The sequence below is a fragment of the Sus scrofa genome, chromosome 18 (assembly GCF_054392235.1).
Source record: "Sus scrofa isolate SSC_HxYL_T2T_F1_AM1 chromosome 18, Sscrofa_HxYL_maternal_Yorkshire_Landrace_v2.0, whole genome shotgun sequence".
NCBI lineage: Eukaryota > Metazoa > Chordata > Mammalia > Artiodactyla > Suidae > Sus > Sus scrofa.
Window position 1 is genome coordinate 22,327,835 of NC_139400.1, and position 17,884 is coordinate 22,345,718.

The window sequence follows — 17,884 nt, forward strand, 5'->3', positions numbered from 1 at the left end:
CACCATTGAGCCATGAAGGGAACTCCTCCATTTGATTCTTGGTTGTCAGACTTTAAGGCCACATGCTGAAAACCACAGACACAACTATGTAATCCTGTAACTCTGAGAAAGAAAGAAGTTAATGTTAAGAAAAGGCTCCAGTTCTGCTTTAAGTCTGTAAGGCAGAATCACAAATGGCTATAGGGCCTGCAAGCAACAGTTTGCATCTACAAGCTAAGAAACCATCAGTGGGTAAGAAGAGGGAGGGGACCACCCCTTACCTATCAAGTCCAGATGCACCTGCCTTACCAGGGCAGAAGCACCTCACCTTTCAAAAGCAGTATGTTAGGTAAACACACATACACACACAGACATTCACACTCACACAAAATACTTTACTGCAGCTTCATTTCCCAACTTGGTCTGATTTAGGTACATAAGAAAAGATACAAGGTTGCCACTTTCACTTGGGACTGTGGAGCTTGGAGTTGGTGATAAGGTGGGAAGAGACACACAAAGATCTGGAGTCAGCTGAGGTCGGAGAGATGATGTGATCAGCAGCCTGGGAGGTGAGGAAAGGGGAAGGGAAGGTTGACAGCCCTCCCCACAGGATGATCTGGAAAATACCAGTTCATAGTGGACCTTGGACTATGTAGTCGCTATGAAGGAGTAACCAGATGATTCCACACGCCTGAGCCCATAAGAAAAAAAAAGCAATTTAGTAAGGCCATTGACTCTTCCTATTTTCCAGGGCGAAATTAAATGGCACATTTGTCTTCTTGTTTTTCTTACTAGAACAACAAAGGCTCTTAAATGGCACATTCACAGTCTGTGCGCTCACTTCATAGTAGATAAAATATGTGAAACGAAAAACCCTGTAAGTCAAAGTTGGACTCAGTAAGATACACAGCTCTGTGGAACAGCTGCAAAGAAAGAATATAGGCTATGGAACATGGAGGGCATATACCTTTTCAGATTAGAGTTTTCCTCTTTTCTAAATATATGCCCAGGAGTGGGAGGATACCATTCTCCATAGTGGCCCCACTAATTTATATTCCCACCAACAATGTAGGAAGTTTCCCTCTTCTCCAAACCTTCACCCCAATGTTCACAGCAGCACAATTTACAATAGCCAATATAGCTGTTGACAACAGTTTATATATATGTATATATATAGTGAAATATTACTAGATATGTATATATAATGAAATATTACTCAGCCATGAAAAAGATGAAATAACATTTGCAGCAGCATGGGTGGACTTAGAGATTATCATACTAAGTGAAGTAAATCAAACAAAGGCAAATATCAAATGATATCACTGATATGTGGAATCTAAAAAAAAAAGATACAAATAATCTTATTCACATAGTAGAAACAGACTCACAGAAATAGAAAACAAACTTATGGTAACCAAAGGGTGAGGGTGGGTGAGGGACAAATTAGGAGTTTGGGATTAATAGATACAACTACTATACATAAAATAGATAAACAACAAAGACCTACTGTATAGCACAGAAAGATACATTCAATCCCTTGTAATAACCTATGATGGAAAAAAATCTGAAAAAGTATATATGTATGCGTGTGTGCATATATACATATACATACATACACACATATACGTGCAGATACACACACACCTATACACCTGAAACTAACACGACATTGTAAATCAACTACACTTCCATAAAAAATAATTTTTTAAAGAAAAAAGAAAGGATACAGGCCACTAAGCCACAAAGCAGGCAGGGCAGCAAACAGTTCGGTCACTGCAAAGGAAGGTGTGTCAGCTGCTCAGACCGCCACAACAAAGTGCATAAACTGGGCGGCTTGAACAGCAAAAGCCTATTTCGTCACAGTTCTGAAGGCTGGAAGTCCCACATCAAGGTCCAGCAGAGTTCAGTTTCTGGTGCGAAGTCCCTTCCTGACTTGCATTCAGCCACCTTCTCACTGTGCCCTCACATGGCCCTTCTTGTGTGCACTCTGAGAGAGGAAAAGAATTGGGAGAGCTTCCTGGCATCTCTTCTTATAAGGGCTCCATCCTTATGACCTCACTTAACCTGCTACCCGGAGGCTCCGTCTCCATATAAGCCATGCCAGAGGTTAAACTGCAACATATGATTTGGGAGGGGGACACGAATATTCAGTCCATAACAGAAGGGACTGCTGTCACAGTCACTGTTGGAACCCAGCACAGGGGAGGGACCAGGGGACGGGGAAGGTAAGAGTTTCCTGCCTTTGAAAAGAAGCTGAGATACAGGCCATGGACCTGCTGCCTGGGACAAAGCCAGAACATCATGACTGGGAATCAAGCTGCCTCATCGCCAATGTTCCCATGGAGCTTCCTGCTCCAAATACCATCATAAGACTCAGTTGTGGACGAGGAGCTTAAAAGGCCAGATGGAAACATCAGCAAATGTCACAAAACTGTGAATTAGAAGATAGCAAGAAAATAAACACAAATCTTCACTGAATGAAGGCTGAGGATTGAATTCACTCTACCGCAGAGACACCAAACCTTTAACCCACTGCACTACAGCAGGAGGTCCCTATATCCACGTTTTGATCTGTCCTATTTTCTTTCTTTTTTAATTTTTTTTGTCTTTTTGCCTTTTCTAGGGCCACTCCCGCGGCATATGGAGGTTCCCAGGCTTGGGGTCTAATCGGAGCTGTAGCCGCTGGCCTAAGCCAGAGCCACAGCAACTCGGGATCCGAGCCGCATCTGCAACCCACACCACAGCTCACCTCATGGTTTCTAGTCGGATTCATTAACCACTGAGCCATGACGGGAACTCCTGATCTGTCCTATTTTCATTATAATTCAGTTCAAAACATTTTTTATTTTAATTTATTTATTTTTGCTTTTTGGGGGCCACACCCTCAGCATATAGAAGTCTTTAGGCTAGGGGTCGAATCAGAACCACAGCCATAGCAACACGGGATCCAAGCCACATCTGCAACCTACACCACACACAGCTCAAGGCAACGCTGATCCCCGACCCACTGAGTGAGGCCAGGGATCAAATCCACATTCTCAAAGATAGTAGGTTGGATTCGCTTCCACTGAGCCACAATGGGAACTCCACTTCAAAATATTTAAAATGGGAGTTCCCATCGTGGCACAGTGGTTAACGAATCTGACTAGGAACCATGAGGTTGCGGGTTCGGTCCCTGCCCTTGCTCAGTGGGTCGAGGATCCGGCGTTGCCGTGAGCTGTGGTGTAGGTTGCAGCCGTGGCTCGGATCCCGCGTTGCTGTGGCTCTGGCGTAGGCCGGTGGCTGCTGCTCCGATTCGACCCCTAGCCTGGGAACCTCCATATGCCTCAGGAGCGCCCAAGAAATAGCAACAACAACAAAAAGACAAAAGACCAAAAAAAAAAAAAAAAATTTAAAATGTTTTATTGTGCTTTTTTTTCTATGCATTAGTTGTTTATGAGAGTAGTCTTTATTTCTAAAGTTAAAAGATTTTGAGTTCTTTTTTGTCATTGATTTTTAGCTTAATTACATTAGAGAGGAAAGATTGTTCTATATAATCTCAACCCTCTTAAATGGGCTGAGACTTCTTTTAAGCCCCAAGACATAGTTTTAACAAACAACAGCTCATACATTTGAAATTTTTAAATGCACTCTTAGACCATGTATAGATTACAGAGAGAATCATCATGAAATTGTAAAATATTTTGGCCTGAACTGCAATGAAAATCACACGTAGTAAAATTTCTGGGTGCCATTTAGGTTATATGGAGAGGGCAATTTGGAGCTTTAAATAAATTCTTCAAAATCAAAAATAAACAAGAAGGGAGTTCCCGTCGTGGCGCAGTGGTTAACGAATCCGACTAGGAACCATGAGGTTGTGGGTTCGGTCCCTGCCCTTGCTCAGTGGGTTAACGATCCGGCGTTGCCGTGAGCTGTGGTGTAGGTCGCAGCCGTGGCTCGGATCCCGCGTTGCTGTGGCTCTGGTGTAGGCTGGCGGCTACAGCTCCAATTCGACGCCTAGCCTCAGAACCTCCATATGCCACAGGAGCGGCCCTAGAAATGGCAAAAAGACAAAAAAAAAAAAAAAACAAGAAAAAGACAGAAAATAAAAACCATTAGAATCATAAAGTACATTTAGGTCCAGAATAGCACAATAATCTCATTACCATATCTGTCATTCAATATTGCAATAAGGTATCCTTAAAAGGTATTCTTTTTTTTCAATTCAATTTTATTGGAGTATAGTTGACTTATGATGGTATATTGGTTTCAAGTGTACAGCATAGTTACTCAGTCATACATATAAATATAACCATTCTTTTTTCCCATATAGGTTATTACAGACTGTTGAGATTTTCCTGTGCTATACAATAGGTTCTCATTAATCATCTATTTTATACAGTAGTGTGTGTGTGTGTGTGTGTGTGTGTGTGTGTGTGTTATTCCCACCCACCCAATTCTTCCCTCCTCCCCAATGGTTTCACCTATGATAGCTATAAGACTGGTTTTCAAATCTGCAAGTTTGCTTCTGTTTTATAAGTTCTTTTGTATCCTTTTTAGATTCCACATATAAATATATCAGATGATATTTGTCTTTCTCTGATATACTTCACTCAGTATGATAATCTCTGGGTACATCCATATTGCAACCAATGGCATTATTTCATTCTTTTTTTTATGGTTGAGTAATAGACTATTGTATATATGTATGTACCACATCTTCTTTATCCATTCATCTGTCGATGGATTTTTAGGTTGTTTGCATGTCTTGGCTGTTGTGAACAGTGCTACTACGAAGATAGGAGTGCATGTATCTTTTTGAATTATGGTTTTCTCTGGCTGGAATCCCAGGAGTGGGATTACTGGGTCGTGTGGTAGTTCTATATTTATTTTTTTAAGGAACTTCCACACTGTCCTCCATATGTAAAAAGGTATTCTTAAAAGAAACAGAAAGAGCAAGAACTGGAAAGGAAGAGAAGATTACCTTTGTTTGCAGGTGTTAAGATTGTTACAAAATAAAATATAATCTATGTATTATATGATACTTAGTAAAAGAATTCAATATGATATTGGATGCAAAAAGTCAATGGCCTCGCACAAGTAGCAAGTTAGAAAACTTCCATCCAAAACAGGATCTCAAGCAAGCAGCCATAAACATGGTAAGATTCATAAAGGGGAGAAATATAAGAAAATATGCATACAATGTTCTAGGAGAAAAATTACGCTATCCTGTCAGCAAACATAAAATTCCTATAAACCATGTTTATTGGTGGAAAGACTCAGTAGCTTAAAGATGTCAATTGTGCCCAATAAAGTTTAATCAAAATCAAATAGGCTTTTTCATAGAATTAGACAAGTTGATCCTAAAATTCATAAGAAAATACAAAAGGGCAACATAGTTAAGATTGAAGAAAATAGTTGGGAAGATTTACCCTATCAGATATCAGACTTATAAAATTATAATCATTAAGACAGTGTGCTAAGAGCTCAAAGAAAGCAAGCCAGATGGACAGAATAAAGAGATGAAGTGCCGACAGATCTAGCACGTGATAGGAGGCCTGGCTTTTCCAACCAATGGGAGAAGATGGACGACTCAGTAGAAGTTAGACAATTAGTTGTTTAAATGGTAGCTTATACCATTCATGAAAGTCAACTTTTGATGGATTAAAAACCTACGCATGAAAAACAAAACTGTAAAACTTTCAGAAAAAAATATAGCATCATGTCCTTAGGACTCAGAGATAAACAAGACACATGAAATACATCCACTATAAAGGAAAATACTAATAGATTTTACATTAAAATGAAATGAATTTGTTCAAATAAAGACAAAATGCAGTGAAAGAATAAGCTATACACTGGAAAAATGTATTTGCAACACGAATAAACCAACAAGGATTCAGTAAACAAAACATGCAAAGAGTTTCTAAATATCAGTAAGTGGAGCTCCCACTGTGGCACGGTGGGTTAAGGATCCAGCATTGCTGCAGCTAAAGCATAGGTCATAGCTGCAGCTCGGATTTAATCCCTGGCCCAGGAACTTCCATACAACACAGGTACAGCCAAAAAAAAATTTTTTTGTCTTTTGTCTCTTTGTAGGACCGCACCCACAGCATATGGAGGTTCCCAGACTAGGGGTCTAATCAGAGTTGTTGCTGCCAGCCTACGCCAGAACCATAGCAACGCCAGATCCAAGCCGCATCTGCAACCTACACCACAGCTCACGGCAACACCGGATTCTTAACCCACTGAGTGAGGCTAAGGATCAAACCCACAATCTCATGGTTCCTAGTCGGATTCATTCCCGCCGCACCACGACAGGAATTCCGCCCCCCCATTTTTTTAATAAAAAATAAATAGCTATAATAAGCAATAGAAAACAGATGTTAAAATTGAAGTTAACAGAATAATCTATGGTAGTTAAAATTAATAAACCAGAGCTCCACCTGTCAACATAGATAAACCTTAAAAACATAATGTTGGGTGAACAAAGCAGATAGCCATATGATACAGTGTAGAATTTATATAAAGGTTTTTTTTTTCTCTTTTTGTCTTTTTAGGGCTGCACCTGTGATATATGGAGGTTCTCAGGCTAGGGGTCGAATCAGAGCTGTAGCCACTGGCCTGCACCATAGCCATGTCTTCGACCTACGTCACAGCTCACGGCAACGCCAGATCCTTAACCCAATAAGTGAGACAAGGGATCGAACCTGCGTCCTAATGGATACTAGTCAGAACTGAACCACAATGGGAACTGCCATATAAAGTTTTAAAATAGGTAAAATAAAAATAAGGCTATTTATGGATACACACCTATAATTATGGTATAGAAATATGCCTTAAAAGTATAAAAACCACATTGAAGATAGTGGCTACCTCTAATGAGAGAAAGGGAAGGGTTATCTACACTGAGTGTTTCTGATGTGCTTAATATATTTTATTTTTTAAAAAATCCTAATTATCTAAAATTACATACATGTTCTATTTATCTGGTGCATAAAGAGACATCTGAAAGGAAACTGACCCAAACAGATAGTGGATTGGGATGAGTTTGGAACATTCTTTCAAGCTGCATGTTCTCTTTGAAACTTCTTCAGGAGTAAATGGCACACAAAGTAAAAAACATTATTGTCATATATGTCAACAAATGGGAAGATTTCTAATACCTAGGTCGGGTGCTCAAACTCTGTTACTGGTAATATAAACTGGTGCAACTTTTCTGCAGAGCCATCTGGCGATATACAGACACTTTTTAAATGCACAAACACTTTTAAATGTACACGTTTTAAGTGTATTTACTTCACTTCTGGAACTTTTCATAAGGAAATAATAAAACAGGTACAAACAGGAGTTCCTGTTGTGGTTCGTGGTAGCAAACCTGACCAGTATCCATGAGGATGCCAGTTGGATCCCTGGCCTCGCTCAGCAGGTCAAGGATCCAGCCTTGCCGTGAGCTGTGGTGTAGGTCACAGACATGGCTCGGTTCCCACGTTGCTGTGGCTGTCGTGTAGGCTGGCAACTGCAGCTCTGACTGGACCTCTAGCCTGGAAACTTCCATATGCTGCAGGTCCGGCCTTGAAAAACACAACAAAAAAAAAACAGGTACGAACAGGTGCGGGTACAATAATGTTTGTTGCAGGATTATCTATAAGAGCCAAAATGTAGATTTTAGCTACCGGACAATAGATTCAGAATTGACAGCTGAAAACTGTTTCCTTTTGGTTACGTAAGTTGCGGTGCATGTACATAGTGGAATATTATGGTGCCATAACATACGAACCTGTGGGATCCTGTATTTACCGACATGGGAAAATGCCCGTAACACATTATCACATGGAAAAGGTTAGCAGTGCATGGAAAGCAGTAAATATAATATTGTATTCCTTAAGTTTCTCCAGGTTGTAAGCAAGACAAACTGATTCTGGCCAGCATAGGCACAGAGACAGGAAGAGGAAGAGAGCAAAGGAAGAGGAGGAGAAGAGGAGGGGAGAGATTCACGGGAAACATTCTGGGCTATTTCATCAACGAAGAGAGAATGAAACAGCTGAAAACAAAGAAAGGACAGAGACCTCAGCAGAAACAAATTTCCGGTTTTTTGAAGGTGGTCTGGATTGGTCTAGGCTGGCTCAGATGTCCACAGCCAAACCGATCAGCTTTGGTTTATCAAATAACATAAACATCTTATTTGATGTTTATATCAGACCCACCCAATTCTGATTATTGGGATGGCCCCAGAGTAAGAAAAATTCATTATTGCGCATGTACCCAAGAAGTATCTATTAGCAGTGTGAACCCTCTTTGGTAATACACTATGTGTGGGTATGTGTATGCACGCATCTCATGGTGATAGAATAATGGATGATGTACGTTTTATTTTATACTTTTCTCTGTGTCTTTTTTTTTTTCAAGGAAAATATTTTTATAATTGAAGAAAAAGCAACTTTCCTTTTGGGGGAAGAACTGTCACTTTACAGAATATGCCAACTTATTTTATGAGGCCCTGAAGAGACCTGACAGCCAGAGGGTGCAAAGCTTTCATCAAATACTCTCAAGAAAGGAAAGCAACCACCAGCTTCTTCCTCTCCTCTCAGCTGTCTGCCCAGCTTGGCTTCCCTGTCACCCAAATGCAAGTCCTTCATACCAAACAAGAGGAGATTATCCTACAGGGTAGAGGGTAGAAGTAAGACAATAGGCCCAAATCATCCCAATGGAAGAAAACGAGTTTTCAGCTGTCAGTTCTGAAATCATCACCTGGTAATCTAATCCTCTACAAAATCTGCAGTCTTTGAATCTAGGTCTTTCTCTGCTACTGATTCACAGAAGACTGTTTTTAGCTGCTGTTTCCTCTTCCTATTCTTTATATGCACAGATTGCAGGAGAAAAAAAATTTCAGATATTCTTGTAAAATCTCTTAAGGGAGTTCCCGTTGTGGCTCAGTGGTCACGAATCCCACTAGTATCCATGAGGATGCAGGTTCGATCCCTGGCCCTTGCTCAGTGGGTTAAGGATCCGGTGTTGCCGTGAGCTGTGGTGTAGGTCACAACCACAGCTCAGATCTGCCATTGCTGTGGCTGTGGTGCAGGCTGGCAGCTATAGCTCCGCTTCGACCCCTAGCTTGGGAACTTCCATATGCTGCTGGTGCAGCCCTATGAAAGCAAAAAATAAAATTTTTTAAGCACCTCTTGCAGCTCCACCCTCCCCCCCTCCCCTGCTCTGCCCTTTCTGGGTATTTTCACATACATACATCCATGAATGATATTCATCTGACAAACATTGACTGTCATCCCCGTAGGACAGAACAGCTCATGCTTTGGCGGCAGAATGTTCTGGGTTTGACTTTTGGCCTTGCTTTTACTATTTGCATGTCTGAAAGAAATCATAGGACTGTGATATGCGGCTGCTTCTTCTCCTTCTTTTTTTTTTTTTTTTTTTTTTTTTTGTCTTTTTAGGGCCACACCCGTGGCATATAGAGGTTCCCAGGCTAGCGGGTGAATCGGCGCTATACCTGCTGCCCTACGCCACAGCCACAGCCACGCCAGATCCAAGCCGCATCTGCAACCTACACCACAGCTCAGGGCAGTGCCGCGTCCTTCACCCACTGAGTGAGGCCAGGGATTGAACCTGTGTCCTCACGGATGCTAGTCAGATTCGTTTCCACTGAGCCAGGACATGAACTCTTGGGATGTACTTCTGTTTCCCAGTCTGTGAAAGGGTTCCTGTGAACAGTGACTGAGGAGGCAGAGGGTAGAAGAGCTTTCATCTCGTACCCACGTAAAATGTGGCTCACACGTCGAGCTTGCCCTCTGGATCATTAGCAAGGTAAGGGAGGGAATGAGAGTTTCTTTATCTTTGCATCACCAAGGCCTAGCACAGGGCATGGGGATGACGGGATGGCGGTGGGGGCCAGTAGAGAAATAGGACTATGGTTTGCTGAGCTGTCCTAGGTGCTGTTCTAAGCACAGACTCTCATCAAATTCTTTCACTTCTCTCCATCCAACTATACCCTAACCACGTTTAAGGAACCCTCCACCTTTTGCGCCCAGGAGGCTGCCAGGTACACAGCAGGACTCTCATAATTACGCGTAGAATACATACATGCTGCCAGCCAGCCTTATGCCCTTGTATTTAGTCACCATCGCCTCTTCTCATAGCAAAGTTACTCTTCCCAACAGAGACAAAGGGTGGTGGGAGGTCAGATGTAAATGCTGAGCCCCTGGAGAAACTGAGGAGCAAAGCTATGACGTGGCTCAGAGTCACTCACCCTCCAGTCAATGGTAAAACGTCAGCCTTTGCCCCCACGACCCTTCCTTATCCCGTTTCCAACCAAGCCAGAAAAGATGAGCAAGTCCCTGGGTGTGAGATCAGAAGCAAACATGACCCAGGATGAGCATAAGGACGAAGCCGTTCATCCCCCTACAAGGACCACAGAGCCTCATCGAGAGGATAAGGGACCTTCTAAAATGGGATGGAAATGACTGCCTGGAAACCCCACATTTAACCTTAAAAAGCCAAGGAGCGAGCTATCCCTGTCGGGAAGAATTCCCCAGAAGCAAATGGTGAGCACCTGCCTGGGGCCACCCAAATGCATCAGCCTGCCAGGCACTGTCTGCTCCTGGGAACTCGGGGACCACCACGGGTATCGGCGCTCACTTCGGCTGTCCTCTTGGGAACGACAGACAGAAAAGGGCCATTGTGTTTCTCAGATGAACTGTTGTTTCTGTGATTCCAGAATGAGCTCAGACTGTGCAAGGGTGATGGGTCAGAACAGGGGTCCTGCTTTATTCCAGGGGTGATGCTGCTCTTCTTTTTACCAATAAAAAAAAAAAAACAAAACAAAAACTAAAGACTGGAGAAAGAGATCACAATGTCATTGGTTCCTTTCATGGAAGAGAAACTCACTCGAAGGTTAAAACCACTGAGGGGACCATGGAGAATTAAGTGCTGCAAATGAAATGCAGGTTCAAGGGTGCCTGAAGGTACAATTCCTGCTCCGAATAATTAGCACAATCAGCATCCCATCCATCAGAATGGCATCTCTTTGTCACAGACTGTCCCCCAATGCTGGCAACTCCTTCACAGATCGGTACCAGAGTCACAGGTAGCAGGTGGGTCAGTGTTACCTGGTCTCACAACTAGAAAACAATCCAAAGCATCATCTTCCCAAAGAAGGACAAAACACTAAACCAAAGGGTGGCCAAGGGGTCCTTCCATGGTTCTGGAAGAGTTTTGAGGCTCCATTCAATGCCATGGATGAACCACTGGGCTGTATTTCCAGGGCCAGGACAGGCTGAAGTAAATCCTAAAAACTTCAGTACTTAAGACAAATAATATTCTAATGCTATTTTTTATTATTATTTTATTTTTGCCACAGCACACAACAGCTTGCTATGGGATCTGAGTTTCCAGGCTAGGGATCAAACCCAGGCCACAGCAGTAAAAGCACTGAGGCTTAACTATTAAACCACTAGGGAACTCCCTCCAATGCAATATTTCTAAACATCAAAATGAATGCAAAAGCCACTGTAGAAAACTGATGGTTCTTCTTAAACAAAGAATTAGCAGATGATCCAGCAATTCTACTTCTGGGTATACATTCAAAAGAAACCCAACGGTTATTTGTAAGCCATATTCATCACAGCATTGCTTACAACAGCCAAGGAAGAAACAACCACATGTCCACCGATGGGTGAGGCACCAACAAAACATGTGAATACAAAAAATGGAATATTACTCAGCTTTTAAAAAGGAAGGAAATTCTTTTTTTGCCATTTAAAAAAATTATCGAAATAGAGTTTATTTAAAAATGTTGTCTTCTATAAATGTAATAAAATTCATGAGTAATAAAAAAATTTTTTTAATTAAATAAAAATTTTAAACAATTTAACAAATAAAAAAACCTAAAGGTTTGAGGGTGCTGCTCCACTGCTATGTTTACCCACATTGACTAATCCTTTTATTCTTTGCCAACCAATAGGAAGATAATAATTCCTTTTGTTTGCTCTTTCACGTTGGTCATGTTCCTTTTTGTTATTTTTCCTAGCCATACAGGTTGACTTACATTTCTAAAAATAAATCTTGTTCATTGTTTTTTAAAAAACAATAAACATCTTAATTTCTGCCATACAGCAAGATGACTCAATTTCACATACATATATTCTTCTTCATATTCTTTTCATTATGGTTTACCCCAGGATACTGACAATAGTTCCTAGTGCTATACAGTAGGACCCTGTTTTTTGTCCATCCTATGCATTAAAGTTTTCATCTGCTAGTCCTGAACTCCCAATCTTTCCCTCCCCTCTTCTCCCCCTCCCCCTTGGCAACCACAAGCTTGTTCTATCTGCGAGCCTGTTTTTGTTTCATAGATATGTTGATGTGTGTTGTATTTTAAATTCTACATATAAATGATATCATATGGCATTTTTCTTTCTGACTTACTACACTTAGTATGATAATCTCTAGGTCCATCCAAGTAGCTGCAAATGATATTACTTCATTCTTTTTTACGGCCAGGTAATATTCCATTGTATACATGGAATACATACAATGGAATATTACTTGGCCGTAAAAATAAATAAAGACAAATATATACCACATCTTTATTTATTCCTCTATCAGTAGACAGTTAGGTTGCTTCCACGTCTTGGGTATTGTAAACAGTGCTGCTATGAACACCTGGGTGTGTGTATCTTTTTAAACTATTGTTTTGTCTGGGTATATGCTCAGGGGTGGGATTGGCAACTCTACTTTTTAGATTTTGAGGAATCTCCATACTCTTCTCCATAGTGGCTTCACTCATTTACATTCCTATCAACAGTGTAGGAGGGTCCCCCTTTCTCCACACCCTCTCCAGCATTTGTTATTTGTAGACTCACTAATGACAGCCATTCTGACTGGCATGAGGTATAGTTTACATTTTCTCTAATACATAGTGGAGTATCTTCTCATGTGCCTATTGGCCAGCTGGATGTCTTCTTTGGAGAAATGTCCACATAGGTCTTCCGCCCATTTTTTTGATTGGGTTCTTTGTTGTGGTGGTGGTGATTGAGCTGTATGAGCTGTTTGTATATTTCAGAAATTAAGAAGCCCTTGTTGGTTGCATTTTTGCATGTATTTTCTCCCATGCTTCAGCTTGTCTCTTCATTTTGTTTATGGCATCCTTCTCTGTGCAAAAGCTTCTAAGTTTGATTAGGTCCCATTTGTCTATTTTTGCTTTTGAGTGCATTGGGAGACTGAAAAACAGGGAAAGTCTGACACCTGCTCCCACACAGGTGAACCTTGAGGACATTACGCTAAGTGAAATAAGCCAGTCCAGAAAGACAAATACTGTATAGTTCCACTTACAGGAGGCACTGAGGAGTAAAATTCACAGAGGACAAAGCAGAATAGTGGTGACCAGGGGAAAGGACCATAGGGAGTCAGTATTTAATGGGACAGAATTTCCCCTTGGGAAGAGGGAAAGAGCTCTGGACGGTGGTCATGGGGTTTGCATAACACTGTGCAAATAGTCAATGCCACGGCAGTTTGCACTTGAAAACGGTTAAAATGATACATTTTGTATTGTTCATACTTCACCACAATTTAAAAAAATGGAAGAAATGCAAAACATTCATGGCGAACAAAATGCCACATTTTAAAATAAAGACAACAAGATCAAAATGATTGGTTTTTCCCTTTGCCTCGGGGTCCAGTATGCTTCATACAGAACCGCTGCTGTCTAGTCTTCCTCTAAAATGATGGTATTTTGTTCATCACAGATAATTCTGGCATTAATCTTGGTTTTTGTAAATACTGCCTTGAAATACCGTTCTCCTGGATTTCGGAGATTTGGGGCTGCCCCCTGGGGAAACTTTGGGACCAAGGACAGTGCCTCCATCTCCTCTCCTGCCTCCCCCGGCACCCTCCTTCTACCACTTCCCCTTGACAGTCTGAACTCCTCCTGTCTCCTCTGCCTTGTCTGGACAGACAGAAGGGACCCAGAAGCTGGTGCCTCTGAAACGCCAGTCATGCTTCCATCACCAAATGTTCACGACGTACCCTGGATCCACCACTTCCCATATTTGGGGCTTGATGCACGTGCCCTAATCTCTTCCTCACCTGGAACCTCGCAACCTGTGACCCCGCGTTACCTTTAGCAGAAGGCTCTGCAGAGCTCCTGTGCCAGCTGTGTTTTTCCTCTTCTGGAGGAATCGATTCCTCGTGATCCTCTGAGCTGTAATCTCATCAGGCTGGAAGAACCTGACACTCCCATTTGTCTGAAACAGAAGTTGTTTGTCTTCCAAACCTCAGAGCTGCGGTTGCTGCGAATTCCACCCACTGGCCTCCTCTCGGTGGCTGTGACCCCTTCATCAGCTGCTCTTGCCTTGCTTCTGAGAGGTTCCATGACCAGCAAGGAAGGAGAAACTCCTGGGGAGAGAGGAAATGAGAGCTACAGGCAGAGCAGGGTGGGAAATCAACGCAGGACTGAGCTGCGAGCTCCTCGCCGCCTTCAGCAAGAGCCTGGCTCAGCTGATCTGGCCCCGGGGGCAGGACAGAGCTCAGCAGGGGTCTGCAAACTTCGCAGGAGGCACTATCCAGCAAAGACACTGGCCCTTGGGCGACTGGCTCCATCATAGCAGCACAAGTCATTGTCAATGGCATTGTCACTGTCACTAGATATGATCACACAGCATGATACTGTTGGTGGAGCAGCAAGTGAGGCAGAGGGAAAACTGGAGCCTGGTCTAACCCTGCCCCTCAGCAGCTGTGCGAGCCTGGGTCTTCTGGGCCTCGGTGCCTTGATTCCATGATGGGGATGATAACAGCTATTTTGGAGGGCCACTCGGCCCATAAAATGAGTTCAATATCCTAACAATTCTGTGAAAACCCTACAGCACCAAACAAAAGTACCGCGTTACTGTGGTAGTTATCTAACCCAAAGTAATGAGCAGGCACTTTTCACAATGAAACACCAGGACAAGGGACTGCCCCCTTGTGACACACAAGGAAACGGCACCATGGCCTCAAGAGGACCCGTGCTGGGGCCACAGATACCCCCCCGCCCAGGGAAGCATGAAGGTATAAGGACACAGCCCCTTGCTTCTCACCCTTTTGCTTCAGAGGACTACAGACCCACTATGGGCTAAGGATGGCCTTGGGGCCGGAGAAGTGTCACAACCCAGAATATCACAGAGCGGAGTTCCCCTTGTGGCTTAGCGAAAAGTATCTGACTGGCATCCATGAGGACAGAGGTTCGATCCCTGGCCTTGCTCAGTGGGTTAAGGATCTGGCGTTGCCGTGAGCTATGGTATAGGTTGAAGATGCAGCTCTGATGTGGTGTTGCTGTGGCTGTGGCGTAGGCCAGCGCTACAGATCTGATTCGACCCTAGCCTGGGAACTTCCATATGCCGTAGGTACAAAAGACAAAAACAAAAACAAAAAAAAAAAACAACAATACCTTGGAGGAGCAGGGGTGCTGTCCTGAGATAGACAGGAGTATGTAGGACAGGAACGGGGTATACCAGCTTCTCTTCCAGACTCACCCCTGAGCCTACAGAAGAGGAGAAGAAGGTCCCAGAAGAATTGTGCTCAGAGAAGAGGAGGCACCGTGACTAGAGGTCCCAGGGAGCCAGAGACAAACACATCCTAGGGGACAAATGAGAACATCATAACCTGCAGGGCACGTGGCCAGATGCCACAGACATCCGCTTTTCCTTTTGTGGCTCTCCAGCCACAAGGCCCCTCCCTGTGTCTGCAGCACATCCTCCTTTGCTTCTTCATAGAAAGCGGAGACTTCTTCCCACTAGAGATCCTTAAAAAAAAAAAAGCCAAACAGCCTTTTTCCCAGGCCCCCTTGCAGCTCACCAAAGGCAAGAGGCCCAAATTCGGATGAGCAGGACTTGGAGTCGGGCCTTCGTATAACGCAATGACGAGAGGATCTGGGGCAGGGACGTCCTGTGCCCTGGGCCAGCAGCAGTGGTGGTCTAAGCAGAGATGCCCAGTGATGGCAAAAGCAGTTGCCAGGGTTTCCCCAGGTTGCTGTTCAGAATGTGATTAGGGTCGTGGTCCTGGCTGATGCCTGGTCTCTTGTTCAAGCCTGCTTTCCAAACCTGGTTCTATAGCCTTTCAAAGGGTTCCTTGACCTATGGAACATCAGTTGATTTAAGTCTCTTTACTCTTTACATAGGGGAAGTAGTATCTCTTAATTGCCTTGAATTCTGGATGATTCATCAAGTAAAAGAAATATCACAGCTCCTCTACCCGATCCCCCCCTGCCAATTCCTGATATACACCCAGGAGCACCTCTGGCACCTGCCCATTCACCTTGGCCCTTGGGCTGCTAGCACAGTTTGTCAGGGGCCCTGAAGCAGTGACTTTGGGCATTAATGCAAGAAATGTGCCCAACGGCTCAAGTCACATGGGGCGAGATGAAACCTTCCAGATGAGGAATAAAATGACAACTATTTAGGAGTTCCTGCTGTGACTCAGCAGGTTAAAAATCCGACTAGTATCCATGAGGATGTGGGTTCGATCCCTGACCTTGCTCAGTGAGTTAAGGATCCGGCATTGCCGTGAGCTGTGGTATAGGGCGCAGATGTGGCTTGGATCCCACATTGCTGTGGCTGTGCTGCAGGCTGGCAGCTGCAGTTCCAATTGGATCCCTAGCCTGGGAACCTCCATATGCTGCAGATACAGTCCTAAAAAGCAAAAAAAAGAAAAAGAAAAAAATGACAACTATTCAGCTCACGTCAAAACTTTAAAGAAATTGCATATGTTTGATCTTTGTTTCAATGGGCTTTCTCTTAATAAAAGAACTCTTCTATATAGTGACTTAGGCCAGAACCTGGACTAACAGAACTTTAGCAAGTTAGAATGTATTCCTGGCACGTACCACCTTAGAGGGAATAAATGAGGACTTGGCTTGCTGATTCACAAGGGTTGCCAACCCCTGAGTTAGGAAAATGCCAAAAATTTCTGGCCATTGAACAGAAGGAAGGTTCGGCAGAAAGGGCTTGGCTCTAGGCCAGCCAGCTCCTCAGCATCAGGCCTAATCCCCGTCTTGGTCATTAGCAACACGTCGAGGTCTAGGTTCAGCCCCAGCTCCACTCCCAAAGAAAGGAGCCAAATGGTGTCTTATTCCCACTGCCCAGAAAGTGGACGAAAGAACGGCAGGATTTCTTTTGCGATAACAGCATAAACTCAAAGTATAGTCACAATTCTGAAGCGGGAGGTGCTGATCTGCAGGTAAATAGTTAACAGGCAGCTTTCAAAAACAAAAGTAAATGCATGTATATCGATATATACATATAGATATACATATACACAAGGATATTGTAAGTCTTACTGATCTAAATCATGTATATTTACAATACACAATTCACAGATATAATAAAATACACAACCGTCTTTACTCCCGATCCCATACTGCTGATTTTCTTCCCAAGATGCTTGGGAATCCGGAGTCAAACCACAGTTGCAATTCAACCAAGATGAGACAAAGGGAACTGCATCGCAGGCTTCTCTTTCCCCAGTAACTGTATTGTCCTTACATATGATAAGATCTACTGATAAATTTACTCTTGTACAAACTATGTTCATTGACCTAAATCCTCTTTCACCTCCGGCTCTAGGCATTCCGGACTTTTAAGTTGCATCTGCATTATTAATATTTCCTCCTTGACTTTCTGAAATCTAGACAAGCAACAAAATAAAAACATCAAGCACTGATTCATAGCATCTGCCAGTTTCCTTGGTGTACATACCTTCTCCCATTGGGGCTAATTTCAAGCTACCGACGTGGCATCACCAACCACCAACTAGAGACACACAGTGCGCTATCATATAATGTTTCCCCTGCATAGATATGATGAAGTAAAATTCATATTTTATGGCAAGACTAGAAAAATTTAAACACAAAATTGTTCCTGGCCCATTTGGGCCTCCTCCC

General features: G+C 43.0%; 1 protein-coding gene across 8 annotated transcripts in view; it reads right to left on the reverse strand.

Annotated features, from left to right (window-relative positions):
* Positions 1-10,713: 10,713 nt before the first annotated feature.
* Positions 10,714-17,884, reverse strand: part of LOC146394925 (uncharacterized) — a 128,056-nt gene continuing 120,885 nt past the window's right edge. For 4 of the 8 annotated variants that reach the window (XR_014833714.1, XR_014833719.1, XR_014833717.1 and 1 more), the window contains 2 exons: positions 15,395-15,582; positions 10,714-14,364 (listed from right to left, as the gene is read on the reverse strand). The gene's annotated coding sequence lies outside the window, so the exon portion shown is untranslated. Of the gene's footprint in view, positions 14,365-15,394; positions 15,749-17,884 lie in introns of all 8 variants that reach the window. The other 4 variants (XR_014833715.1, XR_014833721.1, XR_014833722.1 and 1 more) reach the window with 4 other exon arrangements.